This window comes from Calypte anna, chromosome 2 (genome assembly GCF_003957555.1).
Source record: "Calypte anna isolate BGI_N300 chromosome 2, bCalAnn1_v1.p, whole genome shotgun sequence".
Classification (NCBI taxonomy): Eukaryota; Metazoa; Chordata; class Aves; order Apodiformes; family Trochilidae; genus Calypte; species Calypte anna.
Window position 1 is genome coordinate 99,239,536 of NC_044245.1, and position 27,145 is coordinate 99,266,680.

The window sequence follows — 27,145 nt, forward strand, 5'->3', positions numbered from 1 at the left end:
ACACAAGGTGTTTCAGAATGGTTTGGATTGGAAAGGAACTGGCCCACCCCCCCTGCTGTGGGCAGGGACACTTCCCACCAGACCAGGTTGCTTAAAGCCCCATCCAGCCTGGCCTTGAACACCTCCAGGGAGGGGGCATCCACAACTTCTCAGCAATCCATTCCAGTGTCTCACCACCCTCACAGTAAAGAATTTCCTCTTTATATCTAATCTAAAGCTACCTTATTTCAGCTTAAAACCATCACTCTTCATCTTATCACTACACAACCTTCTAAAACGTCCCTCCCCAGATTTCCTGTGGGCCACCTTCAGGTATTGAAAGGCTACTATGAAGTCTTTCTGGAGCCTTCTCTTCTCCAGGCTGAACAGCCCCAACTCTCTCAGTCTGTCTTCACAAGAGGTGCTCCAGCCCTCTGATCATCTTCATGGCCCTCCCCTCTGGACTCAGTCCAGCAGCTCCATATCCTTCTTGTGTTGGAGACTCCCAAACTGGACACAGTCTAGGGCTGGCTTAGAAGAGTAACTTCCACTCCTACTTCTTTCACATCCCTCTTGTCCATCTCTTTCTCACAGTAATGGGTTAAGCAACAATGTGGGGGGCAGAAGCTGGGACATAGTAGCTAGAGACTTTGAGCATCTCAAATGTAGGTACTTCTATCAGCAAAGAAACCTATGAAATCTTGGATCATGGACACAGTTCAGGAAAGTGTTCCTAGTATAAAGGACTGAGTTGTAATAAATATGACAATGGAAACTTGTTAGACTGTCCTTTCCAAGGGACTCAGCCTAATGTACACAGAAGGTAAAACTCTCATGCCTGTGTATACCTCCCCTTTCTGAACTCCCTGTAAGAGGATGACCCTTACCCACATAGCTGAGGTAACAGCCTGTTTTCATCTCTCTGACTTGCTTCTATATCCTTTTCTTTCTTCTGCAATTGGACTGTCCTCAGTACAGTGACCAATTTGAAGCACTCAGATAAAAAAAGTCAGGTTTGTATTTTTTTCCTTAGTTCCTGTAGACAATTTAATTTTTGTTACCTATAAATCTGCTCACCAGTCCTTGAGTGTCTCATGAAGCCTTAGATTTTTCATAACTCCTTAGCTTACATCAGCTGCTTGCCTTTGACAAAAACTAAATGTAGTAGATGACTTGCATCAATATGGAAAGGAAAACTGTCATATCAGTGAAGAAAAAGAGCATAAACAGAGGATTTAGCTGGCATTTCAGAGTCTATTCAGGCTATTGCTTCAGCTATCAAAATGATCCCTGGATAAGCTAAATCCTGACACCAAGATACTGGTTCCTTGAACAAGCTAAGGAAGTAGCTTTGCTACCTGGGCTCGACAGTTTAATAAAGCTGCATCTGTTGAAGTGAAGGTCTGAGTTAGATAATCCACACATGGCTGCAGGAAACAGCATCCAAGAGGTTTAAAACAAGGGGCTAGTACAAGGTGCAGGCTCCAGATGGTGATCATCTGCTCAGGATTAAAATAACTTGTTGAGGGAGAAGTCATCTCCAGCTCACATTTTTTTATTGGACCTGTTTAAGAGCAACAAGAGAACATATTTCACAGACTACAAGGTGAGAGGATGGAGAGCAATGGATCAGAAATGCCGGGACCTGTTCTCTCTTAACCTGGATCACAGCAGAGGCGTATTGTTGTGCCTTTAGATCCACAGTTTTGCCTCTCTTTCCTTCAAGAGGCAAGCTGATGTAAGTATCAAAATGCATTTTCCTACACCAGAGCAAAGGCAGACCTTTTTTTGCCTTGCCTTTTTCAGCTGGACTCAGCCTTACTGCAGACTCAGCCACTGAAACACATCTTATTGAATGGCTGTAATGGGACCAAGTATCTCAGCCCCAAGGCTGATTTGGTCTAAAATAAACTGAAGCAAGCTGCTCCTATATCAAACTAAGTGTCCATGCCACATTCAAACTTCTTTGAAGTTAAATGTGTCAAGAAAAGACCATGTTTTCAGCAAATGAAGAAGCCTGTAACAATACTGTGGATATTTATCATGCTTTCAGTAGCTTTCTAGCCAAGATTTTGTTTGGATTTATTATATTAATATGGATAGGCATGTACAAAGGCTTGGGTACTAACATTCTGATGCATTTGAAAATTGCCTTAAATTTTGCCTGGCTGAGGATTATTTTAATTACTATGGAGACTGGCTTAATTAAAGCACATGCATGGTGACACTTACTAAGCCAAGAAAAAGCTCCTTCACTGCCTAGTAGACAATGTCACTTCTACCACAGATGCTCTGGCCAAAGAGGACTCATCCAAACTGTTGCCCTGGAGCCAAACCACACACAGAGAAGTAAGAATATAGTCATTAAAAAATACCTCTGGAGTAGTACATTGAAAATTACTTAACCTGACATTCTGAGATATTTAGTTGGACATAACCATCATACTTGCATCAGAAGTGTTCGAGTCATTCAAGATAATTTTTTGTGGAGAAACTGAGGACACAATACAAACCATTGTTAAGTCTTTTTGAGTACTAATGCATGTTTCCAAGACTAAAAAGTAACCAGAAATTCTGGCAAGAAAGTATTAGTGATGACAGCATACAAGAAACAGCACAAAAATGTCTTTGCAGTGAGAGACAGAAGGCTAAGTCAATTTTGGAGCAATTAGAGAAGGAACAACAGGTACCAAACAGATGTGGGGAAAGTAGAAATCTTAAGAAGTCATCCAAACCACAGGAGTGGGAATTCTTACTTGACTCGTTTAAGAATCATCATCATCTTTTCAAGCTTCTGAAGCAGCATAAAGGAAGAGGCAGATCAGAGAGCTTGCTGATGTCTGCAGTTAAATGAGAACTGTGACATCTCGGAAAAAAAAGCATGGTGAGATTAATGGTATCAGAGCCACCTGAGTAATGGCAGAACCTGCTGACAACAAATCCTTTCAAACTTTGTAATTTATATATATATGTGTGTGTGTATGTATATATCAAATAGACTCTGTGTATGTGCATGTATGTGTACATGCAAGAAGTTTTCCAGGATATGCAACAAAAGAAAGGAAACGGGGAAACTGCCTCTTGGGAAAGAAACAGCTACATGGCAGTCATGGCTACTAAACTATTTGATGACTACTGAACTATTTAGTGACTACTTTTGTCCATCCATACCTAAAGGTTAATGTAAGTATGGGGACAATATTTAAAGATACTTTGAATCTCAAGAGTCTTTCTCGTTTAAGTTCTATACAGTGCTCCTTTGTAGTACAGTGTTAGTGGATAGATGAGTCTGCAAGAGATTTAAGATACTGAGATGCTTATTATCAGTCACAATTGTGTTTTCTCTCATGACAAAATGAGTTAGCAATAAATCTTATTTTTGTGTCTCTATTTTCACCTTCTTCTTTTAATGAAATGTTGTTTTTAATGAAATATTGTTATTCTATTGTAACTCTTTCCTGATGAGGCAGCAGTTTTTATTATTTAAACATTAACAGGACAGAACCTTCTGACTCCCAATTAAGCTGTCAGAGCAGTTAAGCTATGAATTTCTACACCAGTAATACTATGCAATCCATAGAAATGTTCCCTTCAGCAAAAGATAAGGGGGAAAATGTGGTTCAAATATATGGCCTGTATGTCAGCAGCTTTTATGAAGGCATCAGAGAGAGCAAAGATGTAACTTCCCTTGCCAATATGTTATTTCACAAGCAGAGAAAGGCAGAGGCTGATCTGGAGCACATAAAAAGGTTTGAGAGAAACTCCTGAAAGAAATCAGACCTTTATGTACCAGGTTCACTGGCCAGAAAATGGGGCCAGCTCCTTGTTCACAGGGGGCACACAGCTGTGGAGGAGGGAGAAAAGCAGCTTTCTGTGTTTTTTAGCCAGGCCAGGGCTACTCAGACTTGGCTGGCATGTTAGATTGAACTTTTCCTTGAGTTCAGAAATAATAATGGTCTGTTTCTCCTTTTTTTATGTCCTGTCAACCATACTGCTATTTTTATGCTTGACTTGCTGGCACATGGATCAATCACTCTAGGGCCTGATTTACAACCTGCATCCCAGACGTTGCTTCTAGCAAGGCAGGAAACAGGGACAAGTGTGTTTAAACACCTGTTGTGCAGTGTCTTGATTTGGCTCCAGGAGATATTTGGAAATATAAGGCTGAGGAGAGAAGCTCCTCATTCTTCTATCATTTATACTAATTAACTTCTGAGTAGAGAATCAGGCCGACAGTTTCCATAGGGTGAACCCAAAACTTTCAGTGCTTGTCAGCAAATCCTTCTTTAAAGGGCTGTTTTGTTTTCTCAAGATGTATAGCACAATCCCTCTACTCATTATGGATGGCTTTTCTGGACTAAAAGGAGGAAGGATTGTTTTATTGCAGAAAACAGAACAAAACTGACATCCCACACTGTGTATTGACACCATCTGAGAAACCTTTAATTTGAAGCCAACACATGACCTTCATCTCCCATGGCACTTGGGATGTTAGCACAACCTCAGAGCAGAGCCCACCATTTGTTTTGATGACCAGGGACCAATTTTAAGGGTATCCACATAAACCTCATTGCCCTCAGACCCCATTCAAGAGAAGACACAGAAGCCAGATGCCCTTCCATAGCTATCTAAAATTCCTGGATGGAGGAGCCTGCACAGAGGTAATGTGGCCCAAAGATGCTTCAAGTGGTGGTGACCTCACTGATGGCAGATGCAGTTCCCTTCCTGGCCATGGCCAATGGTGCCAGCATGCCTGGCACAAGGGGAAAACAAAGATCACAAGGATTTTACTGAGGTCTGTAACATACTGATATAATGACTGGACAATGCAACTGAGGGACTCATGCAACTGATGCATCATAGACCATCTTTCTCATCTTCAGAAATGAGCAGCAGTGTCAGCCATTACACAGATAATCAACCCCAATATATATATGTATACACAGAAGGTATTTTACTTTCCAGTCGACCTTGTTATTGTCAGTTTTATCTACAGAAATGGAGACAGAAACTATAATCTTAAACGATCTTCAGCAATACTAAATGAAACTAAGCCAGCTCTTTCCTAAGGGCTATTTCTGGTTCATCAGGGTTTGCAGTAATATACAAAGTTAGACACAAGTTCACAACAATTGCTTTGCAACTTATCCTATAGGAATATTTTAATTTTGTGGAGGGGTTTTGCCACTCAACTGTGGCAGTAAAGGCCAGCTCTGCAATGGGGCCTTCAGATACCTGTTTTCTAATCAGTGAGAGTTTAGCAGGTCTATTTTGGATGTGGTAATCATCACATTAGAGTTAGGAAACATCCTTTTCATGCATTAATCAAAAGGGATTTGACTGGCAAATTCTAAGCCTGAATTTATGTATTTTATATGTATAATATATTTACACATATTATATATTTATCATGTTTACAAGAGGGATCTGGCTCCCTATCAGAGCTGCTGACAAGGGTCCACCAGCCCACTGTGGAGTCCTTGTCATCTCCAAGAGCTCATGACAAGGTCAGACCCAAGTGTGCCACCACAACACACCAGGGAATGCTTTGTCCCTCAGAGAGGAATCTGAGCTTTCTGCAGGCACCAAGGGCTTCTTTCCAATCCCAGGAAGCACAAGAGGCTGACTGACAAAGTCCTGTCATATATCATATCCCAAAGTGTGAGCAAAGCTCCTATGCTACAAAGAAGCTGGCAGTGTGATGAAAGAACCACCTTATGTTGCACAAACTTCTTCATCAATCCTTCCTTCCCATGGGGCCTCATCTGCAACCTTCTCAGTCAAGGGAAAGGATGAAGATGCTCCATATAGTTGTGCCAAGACCCACTTCATAGCTGAGAGACTGCTCATAACGTAAGCAGAGCATGGAAGAAAAGTGAAACTTTACTGTAGTCTGAAAAGTGCCTCACCAGCAGCACATCTTCCTAAACAACCTTCAAAACCAGATGTAACAGACTTTAAAGGGCATCCCAGTATTTGCAGACTGGGATGCAAGCAGCCAGTAATATTGTACCTTCACTCAGACTGGGCACTGGCTACCCACCCATGGGAACACCTCTGCAAGGGGTCAAGCAACAATGCATTCCCCTATGCCCTCTTTCAGGAACAATCTGAGGAAAATGATCTTAGAAGATTTTATTCCAGCATTTCTGACTCAGAGGCAAACATAGCATGGAAGATAATGCACCAAGAGGTAGATGGTTCATTCAGTCTCTTGACTCCATCTGTGGTCAGAAGAGTAAAGCTCTGTGCCTTTATGCCCAGAGGCTAATAATGTTCCCATGAGCTGTGCATACCCATGCTCAGATGATGAAGCTGCTGCTGAAAATTCCCCACAAAATAAAATAGCAGAAGTTGGCTTCAGTGAGATTTAGTTTGGGTCTAGTCCTTGCAGGAACAGAGAAAAGAAACAATCTCCCTCTTTTGTCACAGAGAAGTGCAAATCAGATACCTTCCTAATGGGGAAAAAGGCACTCCAGAAGAGGCATGGCAGTGATGGAGCTGCATTGCCACTTCCCCCCATACCCACACAAAAGTTGGTTGGGTGAAGCAACACCTCCCTGAACACTGAGCTGTGCTATAGATGTGTGAGAGACAATGGGGATACTGGAAACAGAATTGCTTGACTACTTTCGTTGCTGTGATTAGAGCAATTCTAGCAACAGATCTGTCCTCACACACTGCTACATTGTGCTACTGTGGTCTGTACAGATCCTTGCCAAAAAATACTGAGGCTACTGCTGGGAACTCTAAGAGGAGTTTTGCTTCTTTTATTTTTGTCTTGGTGAGCTCCTTGTTAAATAAAGTGGTTGTAAGCTGTTCAAAGTATTGACCTGTATGTGGCAAGTGGCCTTCAGCCCTGAACACTTAAAACACTTAAGAACAGGTTTAGAAAGAAGACGTAGCAGATGCCAACATTTCTGGAAGAGGAAAGTGTCATTAAACATATTGGCAAAAGATTGAAATGTTCTCCTGAGATGCAAGTTTCTGACTTGTTCTGAGATGCTGAGATCTAGAGATGGATTGTTTCAGGTCTGAGGTTTCAGTCAGTTTTTAATCTGGAAAGCATGAAGGGAAGCTATGAAACTGGAAGAGCAAAGTCTGGATGAAAGGAAATATAGCAGTTGCTCCCAACTTCTGGGAGTTCATGTTTGTAGATCCCTGGCAGAAATCAGGAGGAAAAGGTTTGTTTTTGGAAACAAAATCTGGATTTTTACCTGTCCAGTTCTTTCTGTAGTCCTTTCCATTAGGTATTTCTTCTGCAGCACCCTCAATTTCTCAAAGCCAGAGGAGTCTGAGCCCAGACATGACTGCCACCAGCCTGCCTCTGACACACCTTCCCACAGCCAATGCTGCCCAGAATGGAGCTTAGAGCAAGAAAGAAATTCAGCTTTCAGAAGAGAGAATCCATCCAAGAGCAGTTCCAGCAGGAGTTCAGGCCCTGTGCTGCCTCAGGAGAAAAGTCCTCTCCCTGCCATGCAGACTGAGAGGCCACTGACGGACCGCAGAAAGTCTCTGGTGACACATTTAGAAGAGGGGGAAAAATTTTTGCCAAAGTATGATTCTGGCCACAATTATTTCACTCTTGAGTGAGGTTATTATTTTTTATTATTGTTTTAGGAGGCTCCATTTCATTAGGGATGGGAAAGCTCTGTGTATACAAGCACTGTATAGCAGAAAAAAATCAATAAACCTTCTCCATTACAATAATAAAAACAATGAAAAAGACTATTTAAATCTTGGGCTGTAAGAACAGGGATAAACAGTGCTCCAGTGAGTGAGATCCTGTTTCTAATTAGACCTGGACAACGTGTCTTGTTGGGTAATGAGTCCATTGTCTTCTCCTCAGAGGTAGGAATGTGATGTTTCTTGGGCAATTGTAAGCAAAAAGTGCAGCAGTGATAAGGCTGAGAGGGAGGCATGTGTGTCCCCAGCACTGCTGCCCTGAAGGCAGGAACTTTCTTCATAATGTGCTTGCCCTGAAACAGCCTTGCAAATTTTCACAGTTATTGTGTACAAAGAGCAACATGCTTTTCTTTTTTGTTCTTCTACTCAGGATATTTGGTGACTGGCAGGAAGTTATGAGACTCTGGTCAATAAAGATTTTGGTCATCAAAGTGGCAATTAGACCTGGTCATGAGATTTCTGACGACATGTCATTTCACTGGAAAACACTGATTCGTCAGAGCCAGAAAGTTTCATGTTAAAACATATCTGTTCCAATGAACCAATATCAAACCACATGCAGTTTTCCTCTGGAAAGCTGCCTGACTTCCTACCAGCTAGCCTGGTGGGCTGCCTGGGACACAGGGAGCATAGGCTGGCTGCCACTGAACTGGGAGACTGATAGGGCAGGGAGATATGGCTGAAGTCAGCAGTCTCAAAGAGCAAGTTCCCAGCCCCAGCCTTGGCTCCATGTGCTGCTCCGTAAGTGGCAGCAGCAAGGCTGGAAAGAAGCACGTCCTGGGGACCATATTTTATTTTTGAAATACCACGCATCATTGTTTCCTATTCCTATTTTTTCCTTATAAACTTCTCTTTTGTGGGTAATTTCGAAATAACTGGTTTTGTTCCAAATCAGAAAAAAAAACAAATGTCAGAATTTCCCATGAACTAGGAATTTGATAGTTTGGCCAGTCTTTCTGGCCAGGATCCAGCAAATTTTCCATTAAATTGGATGTGCTGCTTGATGGCAATGAGCAGTCTGATTTTCTACACAACTTTGAGTCCTTCTCAAAGTATTTTCTAACTAGATATAATCTGTCATTTTGCTTTCAGTTGCCAGTAGGTGAAGGCACAAGCAGTACCTGGAATGGTATTCTTCTGCCAAGGAGTGTCCTCACTGCTTGGTAAGGCTACTACAGCATGACCTGCTGAGACCTCAGAGAAAAGCAATAGACTTACTCTCAAAAGACAGTGAGGGATTAATAGAGATGTCTCATACCAACCTCCTGGTCTATATCATATTAAACAGTATAACAAAATAATAAATTCTCAGGATAAGTTTATCCAGTACAGAGCACAGATTCATCTGATGAGAGATATGATTTGCATGAAGTGTGCTTCACTTACCTCTTTATGACTGATTTTGTGAAGTGACAGAGTTGGCTTGAGAGGGAGAACACAAATCACCAGCAGTTTAGCCCGTGACTGGTGAGAAACCAGGATGGCAACAGATACTTCCCTATTGACATTTATATCAACAAAAGACATTTCAAAACCCATCCCAAGAGGGGCTACAGTCTCCAATGTATTTTACAGCAACATAGCACAGGGTAAGGTTCTACAACGGGGATCTGAGCGTGGCCTACATCTCAGAGGAAGGGACAAACTTCAGTCTGAAACCAGTTCTTCAGAGACATTGGGATTTCCTGGGCCACTGTCACAACTACCACCCCAAAGGACTCCATCCTGCACTGCTAGGAATGGTCAAGATCCCAGTTACAGCAATAAGGGTCCTACGCTGGCAGCATGCACAGTTACTGCCAAAGCCACTCACGGAGACTTTTCCACAAAACAGAGACACTCAGTCCTGGATGAACTTGATCATGCCCAAGGATTATTCCCTGGCAAAGGGAAGGTCAAGAGCTAAAGTGAAATAGCTTTGGGTTGTTGCCTGAAACTGTGAGGCCTTGACTCTTAGGTTTCAAACAACTTAATTTAGATTATCTTTTTGATGTGAGAATGATGTGGTCATTATTTATTTACACATGTGTTTAGGTAGGAGTATTCCCATATATAAGCACTTCCCAGGACTAGCCACCTAAAAATTATACCAATTTAATTGGTGAGAGAAAGAGAAGAATAAAAATAACCAGGAGAGAGCATCTATCAATATCTTTCTAAGATAACATACCTTTAAATTAATGTAGAACTCAGTCACAAGAAAAGTAGGATAAAAAATTTTATCCAGATTTTGCTTACAACCACTCACATCCAGTGAGAGCTACACAGGATTCCTACTTCAGAGGCAACTGAATCCAGCTGAGCTGCTATGTCAACTTGCTTTGGTAGACAGTCTGCAAACACTTGAAATTAGTGGTGCATATACAAAATTTACTGTCATCAAATTAGAAGCATGGAGAAAGCATTACAACCGTCTTGTGACTATGCTGTAGCATAGCACTAAGGCACTCTTCATGTTTGCTTCAAAATAATTTTAGGTTTACCATGGATACTTGAACAGAAGGATACCTGCTACACTTCTTGCTTGCTTTCTCAGAGAAAATGCTATTAAGCAGCAAGACGTTTCTGCAGAGTGTTGTGCTCCTGGGGCTAGCCTCCAAAATTTGCCCACTAGAACAAGATCAACATAGGAGGAAGCTCCTAAAGTCATCGTTTTTTGGAGATGGGAGGTTGGAGAGGAGACCTGCAGTTCCCTCTCTGCCCTTAGGAGAGAGGGAGACACACGGGGCTATGCTCCTTATCACATGCTTCCTGTGGAGCAGAGTGGAGAGAACTCTCTGCTTCACAGCTCTCAGGAAAGATGGAAATGAAATAAAGGTGTTCTAATTCTGAATCAGACCACTGCAAATCTACCATCTTACAACCTGAAAAGCAAAACTGGACCCAGTCATCCTCCCTAGCCTGCTAACCTCTTTAGTCTGGTTTAAATCCCAGCTTATGGCTGGGATCCTGTCAGTCACAAACAGACAACATGGAAAGAGATAGGTGGTTGTCCATCTCTGTCTTTCTCTCTCTCTGCTGCCTCATCACGAGGAGCTCACCATTCTGAGCCCTAGTTGAGTTTGGGGAGCTTATAACACATTCATTACCACTTCTTAAAGAATGAGAAAGATTTTCTGCCAGCTGACAAACACCATCAAAAAAACAAATCAGAAGAAAAGCAGCTCCCAAATTAATTACATGCATAGGAAAACATTAGTTACCAATTTTCAGTTTTAAACCTGGAAACCAAAAAGGCATCATGAGACCAGTGCCAACAAGTCCCAGGCAGTGCTAGAGCAAACAGTTTTGAGGCTGCTGGTAACAGCCTGGCAGTGAGTTCATTTGAGGGTGGTATCTGCCCTGGTGCTGTACACAAGGTTCACTTTCACTCCCTTCTATTACTAAGGTTAACAAATAGAACCACGTGTTGTGCTTATATGTGACACGCCAAGCACAGTTAATGCACTGCAGAATATAACAGTTCAAGCTTTAGGAGAGTTTAAAAGAGTGAAAGATTTTCATGAAGGCAACTTTCTTGAGGCAAACAAAGAATAAAGCTGAGGCCAGCAGATCAGCTGAGCTTCCTCCATTTTTCTTCTCATGTGTTCGAGCTGGCAATACGGGGTTTGGACAACAACATGACAAACATTCACCTGTATCATTAATGTAGCTGGTAGGTGCCAGACAGTGGCACTGGTTTCATCAAAGAAACAACATTGCTGCTGATTAGGAAAGTCAAAAAGAGGAGAGATGAAAAAGGCAGTGAAAAAACACAGAGAAAGAGAAAGAACTAAAGAGCATCAAAAATATCAACTCTCCTCTCAAGGGATGCAGTCTCCCACTCATAGTTTTCACAAGATGAACAAAGCAGAAATCTTATATGGTTTAGCAAGTAAACAGCCTCCATGGTTCAGCCGTGCTATTTATTTAAACCTTTCATCCACATCTTGAGGTTCTGATACAGAAAGGGGTATAAATGAGTCCTAAATATACATCAGAATCTACCAAGCCACAATTTAACCTATAATTTGGTCCTTTCCACAGAAGTTGGATCAGAGTTTCTATACAGTTTCTTCCAGCAAGAGAGTTTCCATATTGTGCATGTGACTTTCTGTTGCTATGCTGGGGTAATACTCAAAACAGGTCATCGATTTCAGATATGTTTCCAGAAATTTATTCTAAATTCCTTATTTCCAATAGTTGCTGCTGTTGATGGCAAGGATCCTTTTTTACCTCCAAAATGGGTGTCATACTCTTTCATGGTGCACAGGTTCATCTTTTCAAAGGCTTGATGGTTCCACAGGAAAAAGATTTCATCAGATCAAAGTGAGTGCTGGCAGCAGTATGTAATGTTTCTTACAACCACAGCTGTGGATGGTTACGTCGCAGGTCATTTGGCAAAAGCCACACAGTTTTATGGGCTTTCAGAAACATTTTCAAGGGAAAGAAAAAGCAGAGACCTTTTCTGGGGGTGTCTTTCTAATAATCTTTGACCTCCCAGTTTCTACCTCTGAGTTGCTATAGACATAATGACTTTCCATGGGTGAAGTTAGGACTTCTAAAAAGGGGCAACATTCCAGTGCTACCATGTGCAACAAGTTGATTACAGCCTATGGGATCAATAAATCAAAATGCCATGGGTTAGCATTTGATGGCTGGTTGCCCTAATGTCAAACACAATTTTTTGGTAGCAAGAAAGTAATTCCCTATTAAGGAGTTGTGTCATTTTATATAATGCATCCAGACAAAGAAAAGCATTACGCAGACCTCCAAGGAAAGGAAACAAGGAATAAAAAACAAGCTCAGAAGCAGAAAAATTAACTACTAAGACCTAAGTAACTTTTACCCAACTTGCTGGAAGCAGGGAGCATTTCAGGACATTTCATTGTGCCTGTGAGAGTATTCAGTTACAATTTTATCTCTGAACTGTGATGGTGTTGATTTGGCAAGCAGTGAAGCATTTTTATTCCAGCTGGGTGTCTTTTAATGGGTATAATAGTCCGTGATATTTATCAGGTATTTCAATTGACCAGTCCTTCTTATTTTAAGGTATGAAGGTTTAAACAAATGTGTAAAGAGGATTTTAAAGAATCGAGGCATGGGAAACACAAAACTATCTGCAAACATTTTAGAATCAACAAACCATAGAATTTTTTTGGTTGGACCCTTAAGATCATCTAGTCCAACCATTAACCCACACTGAGAAGCCCATCACTAAACCATGTCCCTAAGCACCAGATCAACATGTCTTTAAATACCTCAAGGGTTTGTGACTCAACAAATTCCCTGTTACGATGCTTTATAGCCCTTTTGGTGAAGAATTTTTTTTTAATATCCAATCTAAACCTTTCCTGGCACAAGCTTAAGCCATTCCCTCTGGTCCTATTCCTTGTTACCTGGGAGAAGCAACCCACATTTTGTAAGTATACAGCTGCTAGAGTTTCCTATTATGCTTTTTAGTATTTTCATGGAAAATAATTAAAGCAAGCATCTGAACTTGAGGATTCTCTTCAACTCTTTTAGCACAGCCCATCCTGCTGCACAAATGACAATACTTTAGAGATGCAGTGTTTTACTTTTTCATGGTTTTTTTCTGTTACAGACAGAAACTGTTTCTGTGTCCATCATTGAGATCTCTTCACAAAACAGTAGCCCTAGTGGTAGGACGAGTTTTCATTTCTAATTTCAAAACAGATTACACAAGTTTTTTGAGTGTCTGTCCTGAAATGGTTATGGAGGGCTGATGGAGGGATTGCTTGGGAGGGAACTTGACAACCTCAGCAATGCTGGGTCCAAATTATTCTCAGCTCAGGGTAGTCACACTACCCTGGGAAGGGAGTTTCTGGGTCATTTACTGTAAATTTTGGTTTAAACAATCTGGGAAGTACCAGAACTGAAGCCTGTGTCTATGGGTAAGCACAGATTAATCTACAAGGGAGACCTCCACATTATGAAGAGCTTTGGATTTTTGTCTTCCCAAAAGCAACACCATCAGGTGAAACATTAGACAACCAACAGCATCTGAGAGCAGCTATTGTAAATCTTTTCTGAAAATACCCTTTGTTTCATTTATGTTTCTGGACACATATTGTTAACTTTCTGGCAAATAATCCAATGGACAAGTTTGGAGTCCAAAATACTTTCTTAGAAAAGGATATTTTAAGGAATAATCTCAACAACTGAGGTGAGTATTCCCAGTTACAAATTAATCTGAGGGAGTTACACCCCACCTATGAAGAAATACCATTTAATCTGTGACTTTCCGAAAATCTGCCCAGCATAGTTTGAAAGTCAGACACCAAATGAAGAGCTGCTCATAAATAAAACTGCATGGATTAATCTTATTTCCTGAACCTTAATTAAATACCCTTCCAAAAAGTAAATACTCTTACCCAAAAGTAAAAAAAGAAACAAACCGAATATGTTTGAGTGTATGGATGGATCACGTAAGGGTGGCTGAGATTTTTTTATCAGACCCTCATCAGTCCTACCCTTTAATTCCTAGCTTACAGATTTTACCCTCATATTTATATGCCCAGTACTTTAAGTTCAAGCTTTTGTTTTATCACTTGTGCATTCAGGTGTGCACAGGGAAGGAATGGCAAAGCTACCCAAATGTCCTGACTATTAATGAGGAAAAAAATAATTCAACTAATGAAAGTTATGCCCTGTCCTTTGATGTTGTCAGAAGCATGAAGCACCAATATTAGCTGGACTTGGAAACACAAGTTTCTTCTTGTTGTTGCGACAAAAATTAGACCTCAATTAAACAACAACTGTGTAATATTAGACATTCAGTTTCTCTGGTCTTTCAAAATAGACTTCTCTTAATCTGAAAATCAGTCAGATACAGAAAATCCTTTGTACTATTCTCAAAACTGTAGAATAAAAATTCTAGCTTTAGATAGGATTAGGCTTACTTCACGTGAATTGAGGAAGAAATCGGTAAGGGGAGTTCACAAGCCAGAGCTAGTCCTAAAACAATGGATTGAATCTTGCAAGAGCTTTCTCCATAAAGAATAAAACAAAGATACTTTTTCTTCCGTCCCCAGAGGGCTCACTGGGAAGCATCCAGAGTTATGCTGACTGAGACATGGGTCTCCAAGCAGATTTTCTCGCATTGCTCTGCTCTGATGCCTTATTAACAATTATACCTGTTCCCCATAACCATTAATAGGTATTAACACTAAAGACACACTAAGAGGGCTAAAGAGGAGATGCAAGCCATTTACAGTCTATGGGAAATGGCTGAGAGGCATATTTTCCCCCTTGGATATATTGTCTCACTTAACCATGACAAGGAGGATATTTGAATCCTTTTATGCTGTGTTCTCCTTGGCTTCTTGAGATGCACGTTCACAGGAGGTGCTAAGAAGCAGAGGGTTTTTCAGGAAGTTCAGGGTAGGCAAAATTGTTTTTCTTCTGCCTCTGAATGAAAATCTGCCAGTAACGTGCAAGCGCTGGATTATTCTCTTTATTTTCACAGTACAGTCATTATTTTCCTCACAATGTGGTTCCAAAAGCCTGTAGGGTCTTTAGGCCCCTCCAGTCACTGGCTAATGGCTGGCACAGTTTGGGCTGATATTTGTATATTCTCCATGTTGTCTCTCCAGAAGCTCCCCATCAGAGGAAGCTGTTGTTATGACCTTCCCTCCACCACCCCCTGACACAATTCAAAAATGACAGAAAAGGTACAGCTAAACACTAATGTGCAACTTCCCAATAGTCCTTATAACTAAAACAGCAAGTGCTGCTGCAGTGATGAACAGTGCTGGAAACACCTCAGGGGGGTTGAATGTGTGTCACAGTGGCTCTGGGGACATCCTTGAGTGGAGAGGGCTTACCCTCTCTAGCCACACAGCCACTTAAGAGACAGAAGAAATAGGAGACAGACACCATAGAAGACAGAAGAAATGCATGGCCCAGACTTCAAGGTCAGTCACAACAGCCCATATTAACACAGGTAAATTTTGCTCTCCCTGGAGCCTACACCATAATTTCAGTGACTTTTACAGGGGCAAGTGTCCCACAAAGCAGCCTCACTGGGTGCAGCACTTCCAGCTCACTGGAGGGCATCACCAATCAGCTGAGAGACTCAGGGGGACAGGGGAAGGAAAAGAGATGCTGGCTGTACAAAGACTCAGGAGAGAGTCAGTGCCTCAAATCATCCATGGTCACAGTCCTGTCCAGTGGCAAGTAGGAGACATAGCTGTGTTAATATGCTCATGACAGATAAAAGAATGGTTATAAGTGTCCCCGAAAGAAAAAAAGAAAAAAAAATTAATATATAAATGTGTTGAAGTTCAGGCACGATTGGTAAGTTCAGTTCCCCTGCTTGTGGGCCTGTGATGGGAGAAAAGAAAGATAGGAAGAACAGAACAGGAGACCTTAACTGCAAAGAAAAGTAGGTACCAGGTAGAGATATGGTCATTGATATTTTGGGCCTTCAATTCTGACAAGAAATTCTTACCTTGAAAGGACTTTTTGTCTGTTAAAAAGCAATTATTGTATTCTATTACAGCATGAGCACTTCCAGCAAAAATCATATGTATATTTGGTAGATAATTGATTTGATAGAGGGAATTGCAGCTCTCCTTTTATTTTGGTGTGTTGATACCTTAGAGAATTGTAGTCAAGGTGTTCCTCTGTGCACCCCATTCTCCCAGGGTTTGTTTATTCTTAAGTAGCCCAATGGGCTGAGCAACACGATAATCATCAGTATCACAAATTCCAGAACAAAAAAGTTTGTTTTCCCTCTGGTTTGAGACCTCCATGTGACTTTACTGACATTTAAAAAGGTGCAAGTTAAGGTCGAAGTTTTCCCTCCCACTGAGCTGTTCTTTCAGTCTCTCTCCTGAGGAGATATTCCCCTGAAATTATATGCCTTGAAAGGGGGAATAAGGTTCTGCTGATGCCTCTTTTCTCAGCGAGGATCCCAGCAGGATCTCCTTACCCAAACACCCATATGTACAAAATTGAAAGTCAATCACTTTGACCTGTTTTGTAAATGTTTTGAAACTAGTCAATGGACCCCAAACTTGCAGGGAGGAATACAGAGGGAGGGAACAATGCTTTATACACAGGCACAGACACAGACACTCCAAGTATGTCTTATTCCCTTGCCATACAAGAGTGAAATTTCATCTGTTATTATAAATAAAGTCTAATGGTTGATTTTTCAACTCTTGTCTGTCTTCATGTCCAATTTTTTCTCCCCTCATACCTTGCTAGAACTAACAATTGTTCACAGAAGTGTCTGAATTTCCACAAACAAACAAACAAACAAAAAATGTTTGAATGGCATTTTTGTTTATGAAAGGTTTAGCCCCTACAAGGCAGATGCAATAGGACTATTGTGTAAAGAAATAGTATTGGACCTGGACTTGGACCTGCTTCTCCAGGAGAAGGCATGCAGTAGTTGGCTGTCATGGTTTAACTCCAGCTGGCAACTAAGTCCCTCATAGCTACTTATTTACTCCCAGCTGGTGTGAAGGGGGAGAGAACTGGAAGAGTAAAAGTGAAAAAAACTTGTGGGTTGAGACAAAGCCAGTTTAAAAGGTAAGCAAAAGCCACAGGCCCAAGCAAAACAAAAGAAGGCATTTATTCACTGCTTACCATTGGCAGGCAGGTGTTTGGCCATCTCTAGGGATGTGAAGGTCCATCATGCATAATCTATACTTAGGATATCACACACCATGACTCCATATATCCCCCTCTTCCTTTTTCTTCCCCCAGCTTTGTATACTGACCATGGTACCACATGGTATGGGATATCCCTTTGGTCTATTGGGGTCAGCTGTCCCAGCCATATCCCCTCCCAGCTTCTTGGGCAACCCCAGCATGCCCACTGTTGGGCTGGGGTGAGAAGCAGACTTGGGTCTGTGTAAGCACTGCCCATCAAGAAGCAGAACATCCTTGTATTGCCAATACTGTTTCCAGCACAAATCCAAAACACAGCACCACATCAGCTACCATAAACAAAATTAACTCAGCTCCAGCCAAAACAAGCACATTAGTAAATGTATTCGGTCCCAGTTGGAAGACTACATTTTCTTTCATCAAGAGAAATATTGCCCTGTTATAAATGATATCTAGACTTATACCTCGTGCTTTTAAAAACAGCAAAAGTCCTATGCAACTTTTAGGTGATTTATGTAAGCTACAGTTGCAAGGACCTAAATCCTGTCCATAATAATACCTCCTCAATATTCATACCTGATCCATTGGTAATGCTATTTAAACAAAGCCACCTACTACTGAAATTGCCAGTATGTCAAGATTCAAGAGTGTGACCACCTATTTTATCACTAACCACTAGTCTTACTGATTTTAGCTGGATATATTGAGCTGCAATGATCAAAATTTATCCTACATATGCATATTTTAGTGTTTGCCTGTGAGACTCTTAGAGCTGTCAGAAGTAATTCAAATTCATATACTGCATATTTTCTAAAGAAATATGTTGGTCTGAAAATTGCTTCTAAGAAACTATCTGAAACAGAGAGAGGAAAATTTTTTGTATGCTTATTGGTTCACTCAAACTAAAGAGCTTCAGAAAAGCATTTCAAAGGCACCAGTGAACAATAAAGCTTTTAAGAAGGCAGATTTCTAGAAATCTGCAGATGAAACTTCCTCTAGAAAGGATAAATGAGAGCAGAAAGAATAAAATAGTGAGAGAAATTGTTCTCACAGAGGCTTTTTTCTCAACTGTTTCTTTACTTCACTAAGAGTTTTGGCTCAGCCTTCTGGAGAATAAATACTAGATTACATGATATAAATTTTTTACACAAAATAAAACTGAAAAATATTGACTCAGATAACTGACAGGAAAATACTAGTTTAATGCAAAAAAAAAAACCAAAAACCAAAAGTAAGTTTTGATTTCTATCCAGGTAAGTTGAGGCATACATGTGGACCACACAATGACTGCTTGTTCTATGCAGAGAGAAACTGGACCACCAAGGAATTTTAATCTTTCACAAAATGAGGAAATACACTGTGTGTAAAGGTTCTTTGGTACTGAGTTCACTGAAAAGCATCTTGCTTTAGCCACGGAAACAGAATGACTCTCTAACTTAATCCCATTTGCAGGTTTGCCTTTTGCACGTTATTTCTGCTAAGAAACCAGTCATCCATATATCATTTATAAGAATAGTGTTTTTAAGTCATAAATAAACACATCACTTCTAATGTATAGTCACATATCCCAATATCTGCACATCCTGATACCCTAGACCAGATTCTTGCAACAACTTCTGAAAATACAACCAAGGCTGTGGGCACAAGCAGAGAGGGTCTTTCTATGTCAAAGCACATTTTCCACACTCATTGAGAGAGCATATACAGTTCCAGGTGTAAGACTGACTGTTGGCTCCAACATCTCAGAAACCAGAGGGGTAATACCCCTCATGCCCTCCAGAACACAAATTCCATTCCTTAAACACAGAGGCACATTCCCTGTAAGCAGTTTTTTCTCAGGAACTCCACATAGCAATGGTGTAACCATGAATTTGAGAAGGCAGTAAGGTAACATTAGCACTGAGCCTTCGCCACTTCATTGCTGCTCTCTACAAAGCCAAACCACAAGTGCTAAGTATCTTTGGTAGGTCTTTGGTATTTTTGGTAGCTCTTTTGACCAAACCAGGATTTCTTTTTTAGAGTACATCCCCTATACTAGTCCCCCAGCTGGGAATCAGCCAGGACAAAACAGGTCCTCACTCATGCCCAAGTTTCCAAGGTGGGAAACTAGGGAAGGACATGTGGAGGAAAACCTTATGTACTCCAGGCTGCATCTCTGGGGAAACACAAATTGCTCCAGAATGATTCCATTTGTGAAGACCACACTTTCTTTTACCATTTTGACTGGGTCTCTGATCCCTCCAAACCTGCAATATGGGTCAAGTGACAGGGAAATCAGGCCCTTGTGCAACACATCCTTTCTGTTGCCTTCCCCACTTCTGGCCCCAACTTGCAGTAGCAGACAGGAAATGCCTGTTATCCAAGCCCAAAAGTCTGTGATAAAATGAGGATTTCATTATTCTGGAGGTGGGTTGAAAAGAGATGATCTTTAAGGTCCCTTCCAATCCAGACCGTTCTATGATTACTTCCCCATTGCTGACTCTGGGATTACACATTCCAATGAAAGGGATTTAAACTGATTAAATGAGGGGATAGAGGTGGTTCAACAAAGAAAAAATAATTTATTAAGCCTTCAAACTAGATTGACTTTGAGGATTGGTTTTTTGGTATGGTAAAAGAGAGAAAACTGAGAAAAATTCCTTTGTATATAGCAATCCTAATTATAAGAAGCACTTTGTACTGTCAAGCTACACTACAGTTCTAAAAGCTTCTGCTTTTATCTAGATTTAAAGCCTAAGTAAAAAATAGTTATGCTCAAGTCACCTTTTTTCCTTCAGCTTTTATACCAATTTCAGTTTTCCTGGAATTACTAAAAACCTAACTGGTTTTGTTTTAATCTGACTTTCTAATAGAATAAAAATTTAAAAAAATTATTCTTAGCCATCACATGCATAATAGATAAACTTGCCCTTGCTTACATAGCATAAACATGTTTCAATTAAAAATAATACCTAAAAATGGAAGATCAGATCTTGAAGAAGAAACTCTACCCTAGATCCAGGAGTTCTGTCATTGTTTCTATCCATGTGTTTGCATCAGCTGGAGGTTTTGTTTGTTTAATCACACTTTGACATCTCTAAGGTCAAGATGCCACGAATCTATTAAAAGTATTAGCAAAATAAGCTCTTAACTTGTTAATTTTATTACACCAAAGATGAAATTTACTTTCAGCCTCCTGTGCCAGAAGATCCTGGCTGTTTGTTCTGGCTGGAGAATATGAGAGTCAGTGCTACTTAAAAGTGATCATTTTTTGTTCCATCCAAAAAAAGGAATTTTTTAAAACATGTAAGCACTCTAATTTTTCTTCTTTAGAACATATGGCTCTATGATGGCACTGCTGAGAGTTGTTATTGTATTTAATGGCATACTATCATCCAGTTTCCAGCTGTCTGGGAATATAAGCAAGGAAAGCACAGCTAGATATTTTTATCACAGACAATGCAAACCCCACAACATATAAAGTTGCTCAGAGGGCTGTAGATGGTATCCAGCAAAAGTTGCATTCTGGGGTTGCTCTTCCTTTGTTTTTAAATAGATACTTCCAAACTTCATCTGCCAGGTCATTGCACTGTTTCCTCCTTATAACACAAAAGCAGCATGATCTGTATTATTCTTCAGATTGCAGTAAGGAAATCAAATGTAAATTAAGAATCCTCATCAGTTTTTCTGCTTGCCCTGGCTCGGCCTTATCTGCCCACACTAAACATGCACTGGGAAAAAAAAACATACAGTGCTTTAGTAGCTTGGGTATTAGCAAATCATTAGAGCTTAGAGTTCAATGTTGGGGCTGTAAAATGAATGAGAAAGTCTCAGTTTCAAAGAGAATGGATCCCTGAACACAAGCAAACCCCTCCTGGAACACAGCTATGAGAGAAACACCTCCAGACTTAATGATATGATCTGTATCTAAGATCTTACCAGCTGCAGCTGTGTTTCCACAAATAGTTTTCCACTTCTTCATCCTAAACACAATTAATTATCCTGCAATACAGTAAAAATAGCTCTTTTTCTCTAACCTTGGTTTTCATACGCTTATTGCAGAGCAGCTGAGAAACTCTACAATTTACTAGTTCAGCTGATGCCTTCTGCTAGTTTTCTCCGTGCCATCCCAGCTGAAAACATCCTGATCTAACTCTGCCTCCTTATTAAGGTTTTCACTGGCAAGAAGAATCCTGTTCTTGCAGCTCCTCTGGCACTGGCAGAATTGCACTTGCATACAATTAGTGTGGAATTAGAATGGTTTCTAGGATAAGTGTTTTCTTTTTCAAAGATCATTTTGAAAACAAGACCACATTTTTCCTTCGGTCACTTAGACCAAGCAGAAGTGGTCACATAAGTAACAAGCAGTAATTCAGTTCAGGTTCACACACTGCAAAAAGGAGAAAGAAGGAGGGACACACACACAGTCAAACAAAAAATGAAAACAAGAATAAAAACAAGGGGAAAGGAAATCTTCCCTGAAGCTATGTCTAGAGTGTGGGATCCAAGAGCACTTCCCACTCTCAGATCCTAGTGTGCACCCTTGCTGAGTCCTGACTCCATGTCTGGATGGGGTCTGGGCATGCCATCCCAGAAAGTCTCAGGAGTAAAGATCAAACTTGAATTATTGATATCGATGCAAAATTTTATTTATTGCTTCTCTTAGGGAGAGTACCTCACCACATGAGAAAGAAAGTTCCTCCAGCCCCTAAATTTGAGATTTTTTTTTTTTTTTTTTTTTCTTTTTTGCAGTATTTCAGTCATAGTTCACCAGCAGCCTCTCTGATTAAATAATATGGTCCTCAGCAGCAGGCCATGCTGGCTGCTCAGTGCAATACCTCTTTAAAAGCCAAATCCTACTGAGAGAAAAAGAGCACAAATCACCAGTCTGGGTGTTACTCAAAGAGTCTGGAGTTGTGATTTTTTGTTCTTCTCTTCTGTCTCAGCTTCAGTCAGTTTGCTAGATCAATTACCAACACCAGAGCATGGTTCTAGTAGTGAAGACACTCATCCAGGGGGTTGTCTATATGTATCTGCCTCAAGTCAGACTTCTCTTAAATGCTGGACAAGGGTAACATCTCACACATATACACACATCCATTCAGGCAAAACTATTTCTTAGTTTGAAAACAAAAGGAATGAACTGCTGTATCATTATTTTTAATGAGGAAAACAGTCAATCTTATCCAAAGAAACTCAATATATTTCCACTGCAGTTATCAGATTTGGGATTATAGCAGCTGGACCAGCATGATTCCTTATTATTTTGGGACCTCCCACACAGATGCTGATAGCTTCTGGTTACATATTTATGTTTTCCATGAGGGGAGATGAACCCTTCAGGAGGACAGATTATGCTAGATTATAAATGGGGCAAACAGCACCACTAGGATGCCCCAGAATTGCACTGAAGTGGATCAGCTCTGATCAGAATTGGCAGCTAAGACATACTTTGGTGGGCATGGTCACTCAGCCTCAGTGAGTCACATTAAACTTCCACTCACATTAAACTGTTTTCATTGATGGGCATGCTTTCTGTCTATTCTGCCTACTATCTGAATAGTCTGGAAATCCCTGAGGTATCAGTGTATGAAAGCGTGAGAGGGATATCTAACAGCAAGTGGATAGAGAACAAACCAAGAGAATGCGTTGTCCCCAATTCCTCTCTGCAAGCAGCTCTGCAAGGGAAAGGTTGCATGTTGCCTAGAGAGAGGCAGCACACATGACTTTTATCTATGTGAGTAGAATATGTGTTCTCTGTGTAGGAATTTGATGAATGAGTCACCTCACCTTAAGAGGAACACCAAAAAAAAAATGTGGGCTGTGCTCAACAAAGTGCCTATTTCCAGAAGTGGCTCTAAGGAAACAGGGATGACTACTTTCTATTGTAAGTGTCCAAAAGGCAAACATTTGCTTTTAGGCAGACCAGTTTCTCATTTGTAATCCCTGAAGCTGTGATAAATCTTCATACCCAGCACCCAGATCCCTATCATTTCTTCCAAGAAAGAAGATCCAGGAGATTATTGCACTTGTAAAAGGAGATTGCCACCTCCAAAAGCAGAAAAAGGTAGGGTATGAGAGTTTCACTGCCACTAACATCTATCATTGCTCAGTTTACCAGTCAGTTGAGGGGCTTTTACTCGTTTGTCAACCTACAACTAATCACAGTGCCTGCATTTCCCAGTGATCCTTAATCTAGCACCCAGCCACAGAGTTACCTGATTCAGAAGGAATTCTATACTTTCCCTTCAAATCCAACACATTTTTTTGCATGTCACACAGGCAGTTTGCTACTCAGGGGTACCTAAGAAAAAAATCCACTGCTTCCTTGTAAAAAGAGCCCTTAGTGCTTTTGCCGTGTATTATGGGGATGAATGCACACTAAAAATAGCCAATAGCGACATCATTCATATCTTCTGCTCTCATCTTCAGGAACTGAAAACACTCTAATTAGTAGATTTTAGGGTGTGCAAGGTGGTTAGGCCTTTCTCCAGAACAAATTCTGTGATCATTTTTTTTTCAGCTCTGTTGTGGTTTAGGAAGCGACCAAGCAAGTATTTGGAGTGGGATGTTGAAAAATCACTCTGCGTTTGTCTGACTCATAGGAGATTCACCTTTGGCTCGAGTAGCAGGAAAGCATTTTGAAAAACTCCAAAACTAAAGGCTTTTTTCAGAAATATTATTTTAAATGATCCTTTGAACAGAAGCTTATGTTTCAGTGCACTGTTTTAATCAAACAATAGCATAAAGCAAGCTTTTAACTGATTGTTTTCCTGTAGGATGACACTTTGCATTTCTAAAGATCCTTTCATCAAATAATAATCTCAACATTATTAGCATTATATTAGCATCATCTTACTATTAAACTGGAAAATTCAGATCTTTATTACACCTATGCTATGACCAGGCATGCAGTAAAACTAAAGGACTTACTCAAGCAAAAAGGGTTCTCAATAGTAAAACCCCCAAATATTTGTTCCCTTCCATCTGCTACTCTACACTTCTGGAAAGCAATGTCACGAACTACTAAACAATCTTGAAAATGGATGAAGATATTACTAAAGTAAATGCTGGTTTTTTCCTATTATTATTTAAATAAAGAGTATTTTTTCTACATTTACTTCATTAGAGAATAACTGATGCCTATAATTTACATGAGAACATTGCGTGTATGTCCTCCTGTAGAAGTGCATGGACTGAACTTCAATCAGGATGTGGCACTTTAGGACAGGGTTTTGTTGGCATGGTCATTTTGGGTTAATGGTTGGACTTGATGATCCTAGAGATTTTTTCCAACCTCAATGCTTCTATGATTCTATGAATTTTAATATCACGGGCTAGAAGTGACATGTTTAAAACTTAAACCTAGATAGTCCCCAGCCGATCTGAGAGTATTCTGCATCCCTTTTGTCGATTCTCTACATACACATGAGTTTACAAGAGTGGCTGAGATTCTTTCATTAGCACCACCTTGTGGGAAATGCACACTCCAGAGAAGGTGATGGAGCTGCAGTTCCCTCCCACGTACATGTGGGTGCACGCACAGCCCCATGCAGACCGTACACACGGCAAGATTTGGGGAACAGAGAGCCCAGGGGGGAAAAAAAAGATTGGCAGACTTGCTTCTGCTGTTTTTCTGTTTTCAGTGCAACAGCCAAACGAGTGTCTGCCACAACATGTCTTTCCCTCTCTGTTAACAAAAAAAACAATAAAGCTTATGGAAAGAAAAAAAAATTAAATGTTTCATTCAATAGTTCTTCAGTAGCAGAGAGCAGCTGGTCAACAAGGCTGTGTTTGCCTTTTGAATTTCTAAGTGGTATCTGTCCCAGAAAACAAGCTTTTGCCAGCTGCATTCACCCAAATGTTTTCAAACTGTTTGCTTTTGAAGTGAAGGGAGGCATTTTCAAAAATGCATTGATTCCAATGAGAACACTTTTAAAAGAGAAACATCATGATTTTGTATTTCAGAAGAATTTCTGATTTAAGGGACTTTTGTTTGGGGAAGGTTTTTATATTATTCATTTACTGTGAATATTTACTCTCTTCTCAGAGAAATATTTTATTATAGAAAAAAAAAAGCAGAGCAAATTCTCAAAACATTCTATGTTTAATCTCTGTTTGAAGTGCCTGTGTTTAGAAACTAATGATCACTAATTTATGCATCCTAATTTTTGGAAGCAATTTGTCTTGCATGAAATCTTAGGAAAATGTGTTTTCATTTTAAGTCAAACCAAAATGGCTTTTCCAAATATTGATGTATCTAGGAATATAAAAATGCATAATTTCAACCAGATCTAATTACCAACTAGATCCTCCAAGAAGCATAACACAATGAGTCTTTACTCCATCTGGCAAGTAAAGGGCAACACCTGGCCATACAAGTCCCAGCAAAGTGCATAATTAATATTGGCAAAGGAATTCAGACTCTGAAGAGGGAGAAACATTTTATACTCTTATGTTACAGATGAGACTCCTACAGAGATAAAAATGATGCTTTCAAACAAGGGAAAGACAAATACTCAGAAGTTAATTAAGAGGGTAGTCCTTACTGCTGGCCTTCAGAGCCCCTGACAATGAGCACAGCAATACGACAGCACAGGACAAAAGACTCATTTTGAGTAAACAGATTCTCTTGGTTCACAATCACCAGTAGAGCAGATTTTTTCATATTGCTATAACCACTATAATGCTTGCAGGACAGTGTTTTGTGAAATAAATCCTATCTGTTGAGTAAAATTAAAGAAAAAAAACCCAGAGTAAGTAGGTAAACTATAAACATCTCCCAAATGACAATGACTTCTTCTTATTATTTTTTTTTCCCTACAGCTATTGCCATAATTTGTTTATTCTACTACTTGCAATGGCATTTGTTCTAAGAACAAGAGGAGGCTATTGTTGGTTGGGGGGGTTTATGCATTTTAGTTGTCATTGGAAAACTGAATTTGCATGATAAAATATACTGGGACTGATTTTCCAGTGAGAATTGTTCATTCAGGACCCTAAATATTAAGTGTGGTGGGGGAGAGAATATTTTGCCATGACTGCAGTACTGGTAGTTTTATTCTGTGATTTGTGATTTTGTTTCACCAAAGACAGAGTGAAATAACAACCTTACAGGTATTCTTGCCAAACTCCTATTATTCTGATGTTTAATCAGAACTGAAGTAGAGTCTCAAAGGTTATCATGCAAAAATCAGTACTGCACATCTAAGTCACCACAATTTTCTAATCACTTTCCTGGCTATGGAATAGGAAGTACAAGCATGCTATACAATAAATGAAATTATGAACTATGGACAAGTCATTAGCTAGGGATAAGCAAGTGTGTCAAGCACATGCTTGCTGCTGAGGAGCTCATCTCTAAGGGAGCTGCCTGGGTTCCTCCTATAACATCATACAGAGACCTCTAGAGATGGCCCCCTTTTGGTCTGCCTCTCTTCAATCGGGATAATCTAACACTTGCAGTTGTCTTTATCTCTTCATGGGCAATGAAAGGAGCCTTAAGCATCAACCTCATCTAAAGCCACATTTTTGGGTGGCCAGACTGCAATTAGGCAAGCCATGCAATCCCTGTCTCTGAAGCAAATAAAGCAAAAAGCTCAAAGGCAGAGCTTAGGTATCCCATTCCTAACTCTGCTGGTAACCTGGTAAAAATAAATTTTGCTCATTGGTGCTTTGCTAAATCACTGTAAAGTCATAGAATAGTTTTAGTTGGAAGGAACCTTAAAGACCATCTGATTCCAACCTTCCTGCATGGGCAGTGTCACCCCCCACAGCACCAGGTTGCTCAAAGCCTCATCCAACCTGGCCCTGAGCACTTCCAGGAGTGGGGCATCCACAATCTCTCTGGGCTCCCAATTCCAGTGTCCCATATCACCCT